Here is a 15,475-nt window from a genome sequence, read left to right as displayed (position 1 = left end):
CCTCAATTGCTCCATCCTAGGCCTTCTCCTTTCATCCCTTTGTTCTGCTCCATGGCTCCAGTCTTCCTCCAATTCCAGCTCCCATGGAATGGGCAAGCTGGGGAGGGGTCTCTGGCCTGTTAGAAATTATTTCCAAAGCCTACATGTGTTTCAGGGGTAGGCCCCAGCTCTTTTCCTGGTGCCTAAAAGCTTATGTGCAGGAAGTACATGGCAGAGGTAGGCAGGAGACAGAAGGGGCAGGGGGCTGTGGGTGGGGCTCCCTGGAAGCAGAGTCTCCAGGGAAAGCTGTAGAATTGACACAGATGTAGTGTAGATGGTAGAAAACCCCTTAGGAGGCTTCAGGAGAAACAATGTTCCTTTTTTTTGTTTTTTGGATTAAGGATTCTAGGGTTTGAATTCCAGACCTTGTTCTCCCTTGGCCTGTTCACTCAAAGGCTGATGCTCTATCACATGAACCACAGCTTCACTTCTGGCTTTTTGCTAATTAATTGGAGATAAGTCTCTTGGACTTTTCCTGCTGGCACTGGCTTTGAACCACAACCCTCAGATCTCAGCCTTCTGAGCAGGTAGAATTCTAAGTGTGAGCCACAGGTGCCTGATGAAACAGAGTTCTCGATCCTGTTTCCATTATTGTTGTACTCGTAGGGCCTTTCTGGGAATGTGGGCTCCAGTGGGCTCCTACAAAGTAAATGTGTGATGAATGTTTGAATGAGTGAATGAATGTGTGGGTGAACGAGTCCATGGGACTCTTTTTGTGGTTGTTGTTGTCAGTCACGCGCTTGAACTTGGGGCTTAAGTGCTGTTTCTATCCTCTTTTACTCAAAGCTACCACCCCACTACTTTGAGCCAGAGCTCCACTTCTGGTTTTCTGGTGGTTAATTGGAGATAAGAGTCTTATGGACTTTCCCGTCCAGGCTGGCTTTGAACCATATTTCTCAGATCTCAGCCTCCTGAGTAGCTAGGATTAGAGGCGTGAGTTACCAGCACCTCGCTTATGAGTCTCTTGAGAGCCATCACCTCTCTATTCATTCCCATTGTCTTGGGCTGGGCACTTTAAGGAAGCTCTGCTCCATATAGCATGGTCATCTTTTCCAGAACTAACTCTACCACTCAGTCTAAGGTTTGGATAAATTATGGAGGAAGCCCAAGACCTGTAGTCTCTCCATAGACTCCCTGGCTGTTTAACACTCATTTTGCAGAGGTCTAGGGGCCCACAGACAGCCCAGGCAATGGCAACCAAGCTCTTGTGTTCCTTTTCATTCCCCTGGTCTCTCCTGCCCTTTCCCTGCCTCTCTGAACCCTCCCTCTGTCTCTCTCTCTTTCCCTATCACTCCTCCTTCTCCTCCCTGCCCCATTCCTTCTCCTTGTCCTCATGCTAGTCCTCAGATCTCCACTGCACAAGTGAATTCCTGAGTCTGTGGTCTGATCAAGATAGCATGCTCTCTGGATCTCATTTCTTCTTCTTTCCTTCCATTTGTCCCTCCCTCCCTCCCTCCCTTCCTTCTTTCCTCTCTCCCTCTCTCCCTCCCTCTTTCTTTCTTTCTTTCTTCCTTTCTTTCTTTCCTTCTTTTTTCCTCCTTCCTTCCTTCCTTCCTTTCTTTCTTTCTTTCTTTCTTCCTTCCCTTCCCCTTTCTTTCTTTCTTTCATTACTCTTGGGGCTTGAACTCATGATCTAGGCAACTAGTACTCTACCACTTTGAGCTATAGCGTCACTTTCAGTTTTCTAGCGGTTAATTGGATATAAGAGTTTCACTGAACGTCCTGCCTGGGCTGGCTTTGAACTGTGATCCTCAGATCTCAGTCTCCTCAGTAGCTAGCATTACCAATGTCCAGCTTTGGACCTCATTTCTAAATGGGCATAAACACTCCTCACACCTCCAAGTCTGTAGTAAGCATGTGCATTGCCAAGCCTTCAAACCGATAGCCTAGGGGCTCAGGAGCACGTCAGTGGGATTTGGAATGGGGGCAGTGTTTATGTGCATGTCCACAGGTGCCACCAGTGACTGGGGTTGCTCAGGGATGGGGTGGGAGGGCCCTTGCTCAAGGTTCCAACATGGAGGAGATGGTGTAGGGGAATCCTCCCTAGGTCATCATGTAAGTCCCAGGATACTGTCTGTCCCCTTGATGCTGAGCCTCCCTTGATTTCAGAAGCAGTCTCAGTTGGGTTCCAGATGTCAGTCACATGGCAGGCTGTGTGGCTTGGAGCTTCCACCTTTCCATTTGCTACATTGAATGAACACCAGCTCACAGCTGCCTTCTAGGTTTGGAACCATGGTTTCATTTCTTTCCCCGCCAAGAACTTTCTCTTATGATCCTAGATCACCCAGCCTTCAAGATGACAGTGGGACAATGATTTGATGACCCTTTCACTTGGGTGGGGGGGGGAGAGGGGGGATGTGGGCAGAGGGCTCATGACCACAAGTGGGTTGTAACCACGGACACATACTCAGTGACTTTGAATGGAAACAGCAGAAGGAGAAGAGCCTTGTGATCATGGAGCTGGCCCAGAAAACTCATCGAGTGTTAAGTGTAAAAGTCTTAAGCCAAATAAAAAGTCCCAAGCAAGATTAAAGACTGCAGAACCCACGACCTTCCACACTTGAGCTCCTGCCTTCTTCAAAACCATCTCTTCTGTTTCAACCACAAGCTCTGCGGGGGCAGAGATTGCGTGTGACTTGCTCTTTCAACCCACACAGAGTCTGGCACGCAGTAGGTGCTCAGGAATATGCTTTTCAAATGCATGCATTAGCTGGGCTGCAGCTGCACAGTCTGAGGGGACAGTAGCAACCCCAGACACTGATGGCACCCGTGGACATGCACATAAAGACCACCCCACTCCAAACCCCACTGACGTGCTCCTGAGCCCCTGGCATGTGGAAGCATCTGCTGGGCCACTTTCCCAAGCACAAGGCCCCACAGAGGCCACCAGGGAGTGGAGCATTGTCCTGCCCAGAAAGCCTCCACTTAGGTCATTAATAACAGTGCATTTTATTAAAGGAAAGCAGGCTTCAAAGAGCAGTGGGTTTATGGGAAGAGACTTGGACGGGGCTCATTATTCTTGCTGCCCCATCTCGCCCCTCATTCTGTCTCCTCTGTCTTACACTCAGCCCCACGTTTGATCTCCTGCCTGGGCTTCTTCTGTCAGCTTGGGGTCCAGGGGGAGCAGGCTATTGTGCCCATGGTGGGAAGGATGGAAAAGCCTTTGAACTGGCCTCTGATCTGAGAGGCAGCGGGAATGGCAGGGTGGGGTGAAATGGGGAAGCTCCAAGAAATGGGGTGGGGGTGTGGTAAGGACTCAATGGGATGTTCTCTGCCAGGTTAGGTGATGAAGGAGACGCTGGTTTTCAAAAATACTGAGAAAAGGACAAGATGGTTGGGGTTCCACTGTCCTTCATATATAATATTTAATGACAATGCACAAAGTAGCCCATACTTACTGTTGCTTACTACCTACCCCCAGGCAAGGTATGTCTCATTTTGTTTTCCTAGCAGCTGCCCTCATTTTTTTTTTTTTTTTGTCGATTGTGGGGCTTGAACTCTGGGCCTGGGCGCTGTCCCTCAGCTCTTCAGCTCAAGGCGAGCGCTCTACCACTTGAGCTACAGCGCCACTTCCGGTTTTCTGGTGGTTTATTGGAGATAGGAGTCTCACGGTCTCTCCTGCCCGGGCTGGCTTTGAACCGTGATCCTCAGATCTCAGCCTCCTGAGTAGCTAGGATTACAGGCGTGAGCCACCAGCGCCCGGCCAGCTGCCCTCATTTTTATACACAAAGAACAGAGGTCCAAGACACTGTCACTTCTACAGTTCCACAACTGGCCCCACTGTTCCACTTTTCCATGTGACCTGAGTCACAATGGTCCACAGCTCGGGATTGCAGTTGTTTTCATCTGTAAAATGGAAAGGTTGAGCTAATTGTATTTGTTCTCAGTATGAGTAACATGAGCTCAGTGTGTGTTTTCTCTGGTGGTAACAGGACATACCTCCTGGATGTATTCAGCATTGTTGTGACCACCCAGTCTTTGGGGTCAAGGAAATACATGGGAAGGGATTCTTCAGAAGAGGCCTCACCATGGCAGGTGAGCATGCTGATGATAAAGCTGTGGTTTGAGGATGAGTGATAGCCCTTGGTTATTATCAGCTGACTGTGGCTTTGAGAGAAGACTACCTAAAAAAGGCATTGTAAGTAAGTAGCTTTCCAGAGGAAGACAGGGATCTCGAGTGTAAGCTTGACCCAGACTTTGGAGAGAGAGAAAGGAAGGGAAGACATATAAGAACACAGGAGAGGGCTGGGAAGGTGGCTCAGTGGTAGAGCGCTTGCCTTGCATGCCTGAGGCCCTGGGTTCAATTCCTCAGCACCACATAAGCAAAAAGAAGAAAGCTGGAAGTGGTGCTGTGGCTCTAGTGGTAGAGTGCTAGCCTTGAGCTGAAGAGCTGAGGGACAGCACCCAGGCCAGAGTTCAGGCCCCATGACCGGACCCCCCTCCCAAAAAAAAAAAAAGAACACAGGAGAATCTATGAAAAAACATATAAAGAGAAAAACAGGGCAAGTTGTTGAATGAGACAGTCAAACAACTTGGGCTTGTGCCTGTAATCCTAGCTACTTGGTAGACTGACTAGGAAAAACATGGTTTGAGACCAGCCTGGCATACATTCAATAGCTGGCACCTGTCATCCTAGGTATGTGGGAAGCTGAAATCAGGAGGATTATGATCCCAAGCCAGCCCAGGCAAGTAAGAGTCCATCTCAATGTAAGAAGTTGGCTGTGGTAGCACGTCTGTCATCCCAGCTATGAGGGGAAGCATAAAATGGTGGATTATAGACCCAAGCACATGCCCTAGGCAAAGAAGTGAGAACCTATCTCAAAAATAATCAGTACAAGTATGGTCTGGGGGCATGGCTCAACGGTACAGTCAAAGAGAGAAAGAGCAAAGCAAAGAGAAAAGAAAGGAACAAAGGAAATGTAGCCAGAGAAAAATAAGCAAGGACACACAGAGAGCAGAAGAATAGAAATCAATCAACTTAGAGAAGGAGACAAAGCTTAGAGACGGAGAGGAAGAGGGCGGAAGCCAGAAGAGAGAAAGAGGAAGATGGTCAGAACATAAGGAGGAAGCATGTGGAGGCTGCCTAGGGAGCCCCTCCTGGGGAGCAGGCTGCTTGATAACTCCCAGACAGTCGCGAATTGAGCCCAGCACACCCTGAGGGTTCTGCAGTGAGGCCTGGAAGGTGAGCTGGAGATGCAGAGGTGTCAGCTGGGTGGGAACGAGAAACCACTGGTTCTTTTGGTTAAACCAAAATTGTGCATGTCCAGCTCAATTTTAACAGCCACCAATAACTCCCAGAGTAGTACTCACAGTATTTTATGAGAGCTGGAATGTTGTGGGTCTTAAACAAACACACTCTCTCTCTCAAGTTCAATCACTTGGAGAAGCTGGATGGGAGCTATTAAACTTAGCAGCTCTCACAGCTGGAAAATTATATCATGGACCAATGCATCACCCAGCCCATGAGCTGAGCCTTAACCAAGATGGCAGAGGAAACACTTCCAATCTTTTATAAAGATGGAACCCTGGTGGCCATTGAGCTCAGGGCTCTACTTTAGATCTCAAGATCCTTGATAGTTAGACCCAACACATCTTCTTCTGGGAAGGAAGGAAAAAAGAAAGGAAGGAAAGAAAAGAGAGAGGAAGGGGAAATAGAAGGAAGAAAGAAAAGGAGGAAGAAAGAGGAAGGGGAAGAAAGAAAGGAAGGAAGGAAGGAAGGAAGAAGAAAGGAAGGAAAGGAGGAAGGAAGGAAGAAGAAAGGAAGGAAAATAGGAAGAGATGGAGGGGAATGGAAGGAGGAAGGGAGGAAAAAAGAAAGGAAATAAAGGGAAAAGGAAAGGAGCAGAAAGGAAAGAAGAAAAGAAGGAAGGGAAAAAGGTGGGAGGGAGGGAAAGAAGGAAAGAAAGAAGGAAGGAAGGGAGTAGGTCCGCTCCTGGATGGTGAGCAGGCTCTACCCTCCTCGCAGCAAAGACTCTGCCCAGTACCTGCATTACCTAGGCAACTGGCACACCTGGAAGAAGTCATATCTGTATCCGCTGAGGTCACATCTGGATTTGATGTGGCCACACCTTTCCCCACCCTTACCCTAGCCCAGGCCCAGACGCTCTTTTTCCCAGCTGCGTGGAGTGCTAACATGGCCTGGTTGCCAGCTAGAATGATGAATAAACCTACCCCTTACCTGAATACCACGTGGGTGGTGCTGTTCTTACTCGGCTTCTTCTTTAAAAACCTAACAGGAAGGAAGGAAGGAAGGAAGGAAGGACTTTCACTTGTAAGTAGAATGTACCATTAATAGTAATGTATACACTAATAGTATTTATCTCTCGTAAGAACAAAATTTAGATGCAGAAACTTCCACGTCTGGTGTAACAACTAAGTAATTGCCTGGTATTTGATCACTCTCCTGCTGTTACTATGCTGCACTTCTATCTTCAGCTTGCTGCCTTAGGGTACTAAGATGGCTGCTGTGGCTTTTACGTCACAAACATATTCACATCCAGGTTTGGGGGTAAAATAATCTGTCTTCTGGTTACCTTGGCTCTGATCAGGGAGAGAAAATCTTTTCCCAGAAGGCACCTTGAGCTGTAAGGGAAGTTAGGAAATCGAATAGCCACTTTTGTCTTCAGCCTTCAAAATGGAAGGTAGGTAAACAAAATGTCCGCCTGAAGATTCAGGAAATCATGTCTGCAAAGGTTGCAAGGTAGTCTCCCTCGGGTCTGCTTGTGATCGGGTCTTTTATGATGGAATGTCACCATGAAGATGATGCTATCACATTGGCCACATTCTACTTGTTAGAAGCAAATCACAGATTTGTCTCATATTATAAAAGAACAGAAATTCTAGGGAGATCACCTTATATGTATTAGTCATAAAGATCATTCTCAAATGATTCTTGCATTTCCAGGCAAAATGGTAGCCTTGGTGAATTTTGAGGCCCCTAGTATATTACTAATCCAGCCAACAGTCCAGGCAGTCCCCACAAAAGCTGGATATATATAGGCCATGTACATAAATGACCTGCGACCTGCCCGAGATCTTTGAAACTAAACTTGGTTTACCAGCCTCTGGCTGCCAGACTCTCTTCCTTCCCCATATGTCTGTTCTTGCAGTTCTAGAGCTCAGCTGGGGCCAAATACCTAGGCCTGGACTGAAGACCAGGAAGCCTGGACCCAAGTCTCTATAGCTGAGTCCTCACATGATTTCCAAGAATCTCAAGACTTTCAGACCCTGACCACAGCCTATTCAACAGGGCCCTGCCCACCAGGCAATGGCTGACTACTAAGAGAGGCTAGTCTAGAAACAATCCTGCCAGGTATTGGTTGTAACAATGCCAGTCTATTCTCCTTTGGGTCCTCTACATTGTACAGGCTCTGGGAAGGACCTTGATTTAAAAAACAAAAACAAAACAAAAAAATAGCGGCTGGCTGCAGTCCTGGAAGTGGGGCCAGTGACCCAGGGAGAGACAAGGAACCTGAGACAGACATATGCTTGGAACATTTGAGGAAAAGCAAAAAGTATGGCTGGCACCAGACAACTGAGGGCTTGGAGGTGAGGAATGAGCTGGAAAAGGTTGACTGACAAAGCCTGGTAGGCCCCTGGGAAGACTTAAATTGTGTTCTGAGGGGCACAGTTTAACTTGCTCTCCTTGAAATGCCATCCCTCCTCACCTAAGGAAAGGCCACTTGGAGATGTCACTAGTATACTGTCTACTTTTTTGCTGGGTTCCATGGACAGTGACCTGTAGTCTCTCAACCTGATTCTTTTCTTTGCCTGGAAAATGGAGTGACAATAAAAGCACTCCGTCAAAGAGCTGCTGCTATGTGGCCAGCAGGTATGGATTTGCTCGCAGTACCCAGCATTGGTCCTTGTGCTGAGAAAGACAAGGTGTTGTGGGGCTGATGTCCTGGCTGGGGAAAGAGATCCTCAAGTGTCCAAAGGACCATGCAAAACAGCCGTAGATTGTGATCTGGGCCCGGTGGGAAGCAGACAGAGAGCAGCTAGGGTGATGACAACACTAGCAGGACTTTACCCAGGCTAGGTTTTGTGGCACCTCTGAGAAGAGGATATGGAAGCCATGACTTGGAAAGAAGTATCCCAAAGTAAAGAATAAGAGAGTTTAAATGAGATTGATTTGTAGACCACAGTATCCAGCACAGAGAAAGTGCTTACCAGCATGAGGCTGAGGATTTTATTGGATTTCTCACTGGGGAGGCGGGGAATGAGAAAGCTCCAGGTTATTGGCGGCTGGTCAACGCCCACCTTTCCCATTGTGGGGAGAAGAGCTTCAGCCTGAGAGCAAGGTGGAATTCAACCATCATCCTTGTCATTATAGGGAGAGGATCCTCAGGGCTGATTACCTTGCTCTCTGTCTCATTTCTCCGTTCACTATCTCAGGCCTCTCCTGGGGTCTCCACTGCCTGTGGAGGCCAGGAGGAGATGAGTAACAACAATCACATTAGCCACCGGGAGAGCCGTACATAACAGTTTATAAAATGTTTGCACATGGCTCCTTCCTTTAGAGCTTCAGAAATACCTTTCAAAGGAGATAGGGAGATGAATGGAGTCTGTTTCTCCAACACAGCTGGAAACTTTGTCTCACAGAAGAGAAGGGGCTGCTAAGTGCTGCCATGTCAGGACAGTTTCTCTCTTGGCCAAAGCATAGGAAAAGTTCGTCCTTTCAATTGTGTGTGTGTTAAACGAGGATCACACATGGGAAGAGAGATAACTGAAGGGAGAGACACAGAGAAGGTTGGCCTCATGCTTAGCCAAGCCATGTTGCATGTATCTTGTTATCAAGCCATTTGTACCCCGAAAAAGGCTACATGTCCCTGCAGTATGACAAGGACATTCCTCTCCGCAGGCTACAGCACACACAAAACAGAGAGGAAACAAGAGGGTTTACGAGCAGAGGAGACAGATCAGAGACACAGGCTCATAAACCCACTCTTCTTGGTGTCCTAAGGCTATTTGAGTTGGAACATCTCTTCTCGTTTTTCTTGCTCATCTCTTGGCTATGAATCTGCTGGCTTTTCCAAGATCCATAGGCTCTGTGACTTCCTTCTCTTCTTTAGCATCTCTCCTCTCCTTGTCAGAGAATTGAGTAGGAAAATTCATTCACCCATTCATTCTTCTTGTCTTTCTTGCATCCATCCATCCACCCATCTAGCCATACATTAGCCATTCATGTTCCCATCATCCATCCATCTTTCCATCCACTCTCCCACCTACCATCCATCCATCTGTCCATTATCCATCTATCTCTCCATCATTCACCTACCTGTCTATCCATAATTCATCATCCATCTATCCATGCATTATCCTTTCTGCCCATCATCCATCCATCCATCCATCTATTTACCATCCATCCACTTGTCCTCAGGATGACTATTTGGAGCTAGAGATTGAGAGAATGGACAAGGGTTAACCATGCTATTCATGAAGAAAGAGCAAGCCCAAGAGGGAAGGATTTGTAGAGATGGTGATCATTGGATCAGAAATCTTCCCAGGAGGTGCTGGAACTAGAAAGGCAGAAATTGCTCTGATGGTCACGGAGAGAGGAAGTCCCACAATGTTCTAGATTTGAGGCAATGCAGGCTGACAATCTTTTCTCATTGGGAGAGGAATTTGGGTTTATAGAAGCATCTTATAATGTCTTATAAAAGTCTCTCAATAGCTCTCCCTCTCAAGTCTTTCTGAAGCTATTCCTTTCTCAGTGTTCTTTCTGAAGCACAAATCTGATCATGTCTTTCCTCTGCTCAACAACCATCTATGGCTCCCCAGTGCTTTTAGGAACATGTCCACGGCAGGTCTTCTATTTCATCCTTCCCAGATCTCTATGTTCCAGCCTGTTGCCTGGGCCTCACAGCCCCTCATACCTTCTCTCAAGTAGTATATGGGTAAATTGGCTCTTCTAGAAATAGTAAAACACACAACAATAAAATCTGGAGTTGTGGCATTTGCCAGTTCTTATGGTATCCATACACCCAAACTGGTCAATTTTAAGTGCCAACGTATCTTGAGAAGAACAGAGCTAGAAAGAGACATGAGTTAGATGGGCCTCGTGAGTTCTCCTCCTTTCTCTAATTGAAGAGGGCTGCCATCACATAGCCTTCCCCTCGTAGTTCTGTAGCATTGGACAAACAGTCTCATCCTCAAGTTCCTGTCTTTACAGTGAGGGGAGGGATGCTATCTCCTTGCTAGGGCCATTCTGAGCATAAATAGAATGAGAGGCTGCATGGAGGAGCTTGGTTCTGGACCTGGCACATGGTAAGCACTTCTGCTTGTAATGTAAATCCCACCCTAATTCACACCCACAAGTCCCTCCTCCTCTCCTGTGCCTTCTGCATAACTCATGTCACACCCTAAACACATGGCTCACACTTCCTCCAGTCCCTCCACCCTGACATGATTACTGGGTCTCTAATCCCTGCTGGGCCTGAGCTCCACTGACTGCCTGCAGCATCCTTAGTACTCAGCCCCAGGCCTGGCCCACAGTAGCTGTGCAAGTCTGTCTCCACAGCGGGGGATTAGTGAGCATGTGCGTGAGGCAGGTGCATGTCCGTGGGTTTCAGGAAGGTGGGGAAAGTCAAAGTGTGAATGAATGATTGCGGGGGGGGGGCGGGGGTTGGTGACATAGATTGGACAAAGTGGCACCTGGCTAGGGGTGCCTACCTGGAGACCCAGGTGCTCTTCCTTCCTGAGAGTGGAAAAGGTCATAGCTGTTGCGTTTGGAATAAGACCTCAGCCCCAGCTCTCAGGGATGGGGTTTGTCAGGGACAGGGCGGGCAGGCTGGTATTAGAGAGAAGCCTGCCCAGGGCTTCTACCCAATGGAAAAATAAATCACATCATGCCAGACGTGCCTGGTTCCAGGCTGGGAGAGTTAATAAAGTGACTCTGAGGTGGTTTGGAGCCACCGTGGAGAGGCTGAAGAGGAATTTTCTCATTTCTCATAAAACCTTAATCAGTGTTAGTCACTTCGAGCCATCATGGGGCTTAAAATAGCCACAGGCAGCCAGCTTTAATGACACGTCTGAGGCCCTTGTTTTGTTTCTATAGGGAGCAGAGCTGGGGGCTTGTCATGGACACACAGCTGTCTCTGATGGGCCAAAGCAACTGTGAGCTCACTGAGGATAGAGGAAGGCAGGCCTCCTCCACGTGTCCCTAGGATGGCACAGGAGAGGGACACCCAAGCCTGTATGAACAGACAGACTGGCTAGGTTGTGGGGCTGCGAGTAGGGACCCTATCCTTCACGCTTGTGTTTGCTTCTCAGGACTCAGTTCCTCTAGGAGACAGCTCCAAGCTGCAGCAATTTTCTCTACCCCTGCGCCCTCCTGGAGTCACCTGGAAAACATCCGGGACACTTTTTTTTGTTTATCGTCCTTACCTGGGATGAGGGTGAGCTGTTCCTCTTAGCAAAGAGTAGGTGGCAGCATGAGGCACACGACCAGCACATAACCAATGGATGTCCAGCCATGTGTATCGCCCACACGGAGGTGGGGGGCATGGCTCTCGCCATGCAGTGCCAGACAACAGTTTCAATGATGTGATCCCTTTCGCAGGACTGAATAGCAAGTGGAGTCCTTATTCACACCATCACATTTATCCCATCAGTACTGAGCTCAGCCACCTAGGCATCAAGGTATGGACAGCTGGCCAGTGGATAGGGCTGTCCCTGTGAGAATTTAAGGGATGCTCAGGGCACTATCTGACATCTCAGGGGCTCTGGGGGATGTATTATAGACACTGCCTCTGCCAGCAGGTGACTCTCACCCATTTTTCTCCTGCTTGTTCTCTGGCTGGGCAAAGGGTCAGGAGAAGACATTCTGTGTTCAGAACACAGGCCTCCCCAGCAAGATAGATGGGAAGCTCTTGGGCTCCCAAGTCACTCTGCATAGGTTCAAAGCCCGGCTCAGCCCTGCGCCGCCTGAGGGAGCTTTGGCAAGTTATCTTAATCCCTTTGTGCCTCAGTTTCCCACTCTGGGAGCCATGCTTCCTTGCTAGGTTGTAAGGATGACCTAAGACCATACAGAAAGGGGGTGACAAAGTTCTTGGCCATGTTGTCAAACCTGCCTGGATGGGAATCTGGTCTTGGCCACATACTCAGTGTTATTTTGGAAGAAACTCTTAATTTCCTGGGTTTCCTCACTGGTGAACTGGAGGGGTGACTGTGGGAGACCCGAAGACTCGGTGAGATGACACAGAAGAGAGAAACCCGAGCCTGGCACCTCGCAAGAGCTCGCCACTATGTGAGGATTTTTATTCAAGATCCGAGGGCCCTACCGGGACCCCAGAATATGATGGGTGCTGGGACAAAAAGAGTAGGTGCTAATTCCTTCCACCTTCCCCTGGTTAGTCCAGGGCCCCCTTTATTCCCCTCCCCAGAGGATCCCTTGGACCTTGTTGTGACCCTTTTGTGTGTGCAGCTGGCTTTGTGGCCTATTCTGCCTGTGTTTCTGGGGGTAAAGGCAGCTGCCCTAGGTCAGGGTAGGACCTGGGGCAAGATGGGCCTTCAGCTTTCAATTTCTACAGCTCCCTCCCTTCCTTCCTTCCTCATCCCATTCCATCCCTTCTAGTTTCCTGGCTGTGGCTGCCTTTCCTCTCCCCTTGTGAAACCCCAGCCACTGTCCCGGTTCCCCCAGATTCAACACAAAGACCTCTTGGATTTCAGACACAGCCCCGGAGGCCAACTCTGTAATTCAATTATGGCGAGGGGGCTTTCTCCTTTTTTTTTTCTCTCCCCCTCTTCCTCTCCCTTCCTTCCCCCCTCCTTTCTTTTTTAGATCAAAAAAGAGAAGACAGACACTGTGACCCTCAGAAGACGCTGTGACTGAAAATTCCCTTCTTAGTTCCAACCCTGGCTAATGAAATCCCAAGAATTTCTACCCTCAGAACACGTGTGTGGAGTATTTGATGTGTGCTCTTTGTTGGGGGATTTTTCCTGTGCCTCTCATACAAAGCTGGGGATCCATATAAGTTTTCTACCCAGGACACAATGGCTGTTCCCACTGTCTGTTCAGCCTGGCTTGGGGGAGCTTAGGGCCCCAGGGAAAGGAGTCCGCTTCCCATGAGGCCTTGCACCATTTCTGAGTTTGATGTTTTCCCTTTGTAGACTGGGCACATGGGAAATGTGAAGACGTAGCTATTGCCTGACAGAAAGAGACACACAGAAAGAGAGAGACAGAGAGAGGAAAGAGAGCAAGCCAGGGCAGGCCAACAGGAAGCCAGTTAGGACATAGTTATTAAGGCAAAAAGGCTCTGGGCTATTCCAACTCTTCTTCAAGGCAAGAAGAAGTCCCTCAAAATCGCAGAGACCAAAGTTTCTCAGCAGGCTGGGGAGAGAGGGCTACCCCCAGGGGGCAGCACAGAGCTGGGAGGCTGCTCTGCCTTTCTCCATGAGCCCCTCATCATGCTGCTTCCAACCCACACCCAAGAACAACCCACAACAAGTCTGATTCCTGTATCCAGAATCGCTGTGAACATGAGGACTGGGTTGCCTCCAGCTCTCCTTTTTCCTCCTAAGCTGCCTAGTTTGTAGCCCCATCTAAGCCAAGTTCCAAGTGCTGCATTCAGAGTCACAAAGGGATTATGAGAAGAAGAAAAAATGACAAGGGAGCATAAAGTGACTCTGGAGAGCAGGCATGGACCTAGGGGGTAGCTGGTGGCTACTTGGGTCCTCACTGGCTCTCCCTTCCTTTTGAACGCCTTCCACAGCTCTCTTTACCCACTCCTGGCCCGTCCTTTACTGCCCAGCTCTGATAATGCCTCCTCCATGAAACCTTTCTCGATTTCCCAACTAAGCATTGCTTTCTTCTCCTTTAGCCCCTGTTGCATTTACCTGGACTGTTCCTAAGACAAATGGCTATCTGCACTGTGTTCTAGGCACTGGTGCTGTTTGTGCAGAAGCACGGAGTTGCAAATGTCATTTTGTGTGTGTGTGTGTGTGTGTGTGTGTGTGTGTATACACATGTGCATGCACGCATGCAGATCCTGGGGCTTGAACCCAAGGCATTACATTCTTGCTTATCTTATTCACTCAAGGCTGATGCTCTACCACTTGAGCCATACCTCTATTTCTGGTATTTTGCTGGTTAATGGGAGGTAAGAGTCTCTCGAATTTGTCTGCCCAGGCTGGCTTTGAGTTTCCATCCTTAGATCTCAGCCTCCTGAGTAGCTAGGATTATAGGTGTGAGCACGTGTCCAGATAATAGTCGCTATTATTCTTTTGAATCCTCACACCAAGCACAAGGCTCAACTGCTATTCATTGACTGCCAGGCTCTAGGCTCTTGCTCTGCATCATCTCCTTCCAGACTCACACAATCTGGGAAGATGTGGATTTTGTTTAATGTAGGTGTGGATGAAAAAATCAAAGCCCACAGAGGTCTCACAATGTTCTCATGGTTGCAAAGCTCGTTGGTTGTAGAACTCTTGTTTTCTTCAGATTTTTTTTTTTTGGCAGGGGGAGGGGGGACAGTGCTGAGGATTGAACCCAAGACTTTTTATATGCTGAGCAGATGCTCTACCGTTAAGCCACACTACAGACTTTGTATTGGGGCTGATTAAAAAAAATAACTCTTACATAATGACTTTAATGTGTAGTAGAAAAAAAATAATCATGGCCAGGCACCAATAGCTCACACCTGCAATTTTAGCTGCCCAGAAGGCTATGCCCAAGCAGAAAAGTCCATGAGATTCTTCTTATCATGCCACCAAAATATCCCAGAGTGGAGCTGTGGCCCAAGTGGTAGAGCACTAGGCCTTACCACAAAAGCTCAGGGACAGTACCCAGTGTGCACACACACAAATAATATCATCAGCACAGTAAAATTTCCAATTTATCAAGGTTGTGACATAATAAGCAACCAAAGAGGTATTTGAAGGTTTCTTTTCGTTTTTTAAAAATAAGAATGTTAGGGGGCCTGAGAATGTGGCTGAGTGATAGTGTGCTGCCTTGCATGCATGAAGCCCTAGATTCGATTCCTCAGTATCACATAAACAGAAAAAGCTGGAAGTGGCACCTTGGCTCAAGTGGTAGAGTGCTAGCCTTAAGCAAATTAAGCTCAGAAACAGTGCCCAGGCCCTGCATTCAAGCCCCAGAACTGGCATAAATAAATAAATAAATAAAAATGTTAGGAGGAAATGATTTTTTAAATGAGCACTAAAGGATGACAGAGTAGCTCAAGCAGTAGTTTCTGCTCTAGCAAGCATGAAGCCCTGAGATAAAACCCCAGTTAGTACTGACAAAAGCAAAACAAAATAACAATAAAAACTAACTAATTGTAAGGATTGCCGAAAGGAAACTCCCAAGCAGTTCAAGGAAGAGAGTTTATTAAGAGAGAGAGAGAGAGAGAGAGGCCAAACTGCCACCCCATACAAGATGGAGGACTGTGGGGCAAGAGAGCTAATGGTGGGAATGAGAGATTATATAGGGGAGAGA

The sequence above is a fragment of the Dipodomys ordii genome, unplaced genomic scaffold (assembly GCF_000151885.1).
Source record: "Dipodomys ordii isolate 6190 unplaced genomic scaffold, Dord_2.0 Scaffold125, whole genome shotgun sequence".
In the NCBI taxonomy this organism is placed as follows: Eukaryota; Metazoa; Chordata; class Mammalia; order Rodentia; family Heteromyidae; genus Dipodomys; species Dipodomys ordii.
This window is presented reverse-complemented; position numbering follows the sequence as displayed.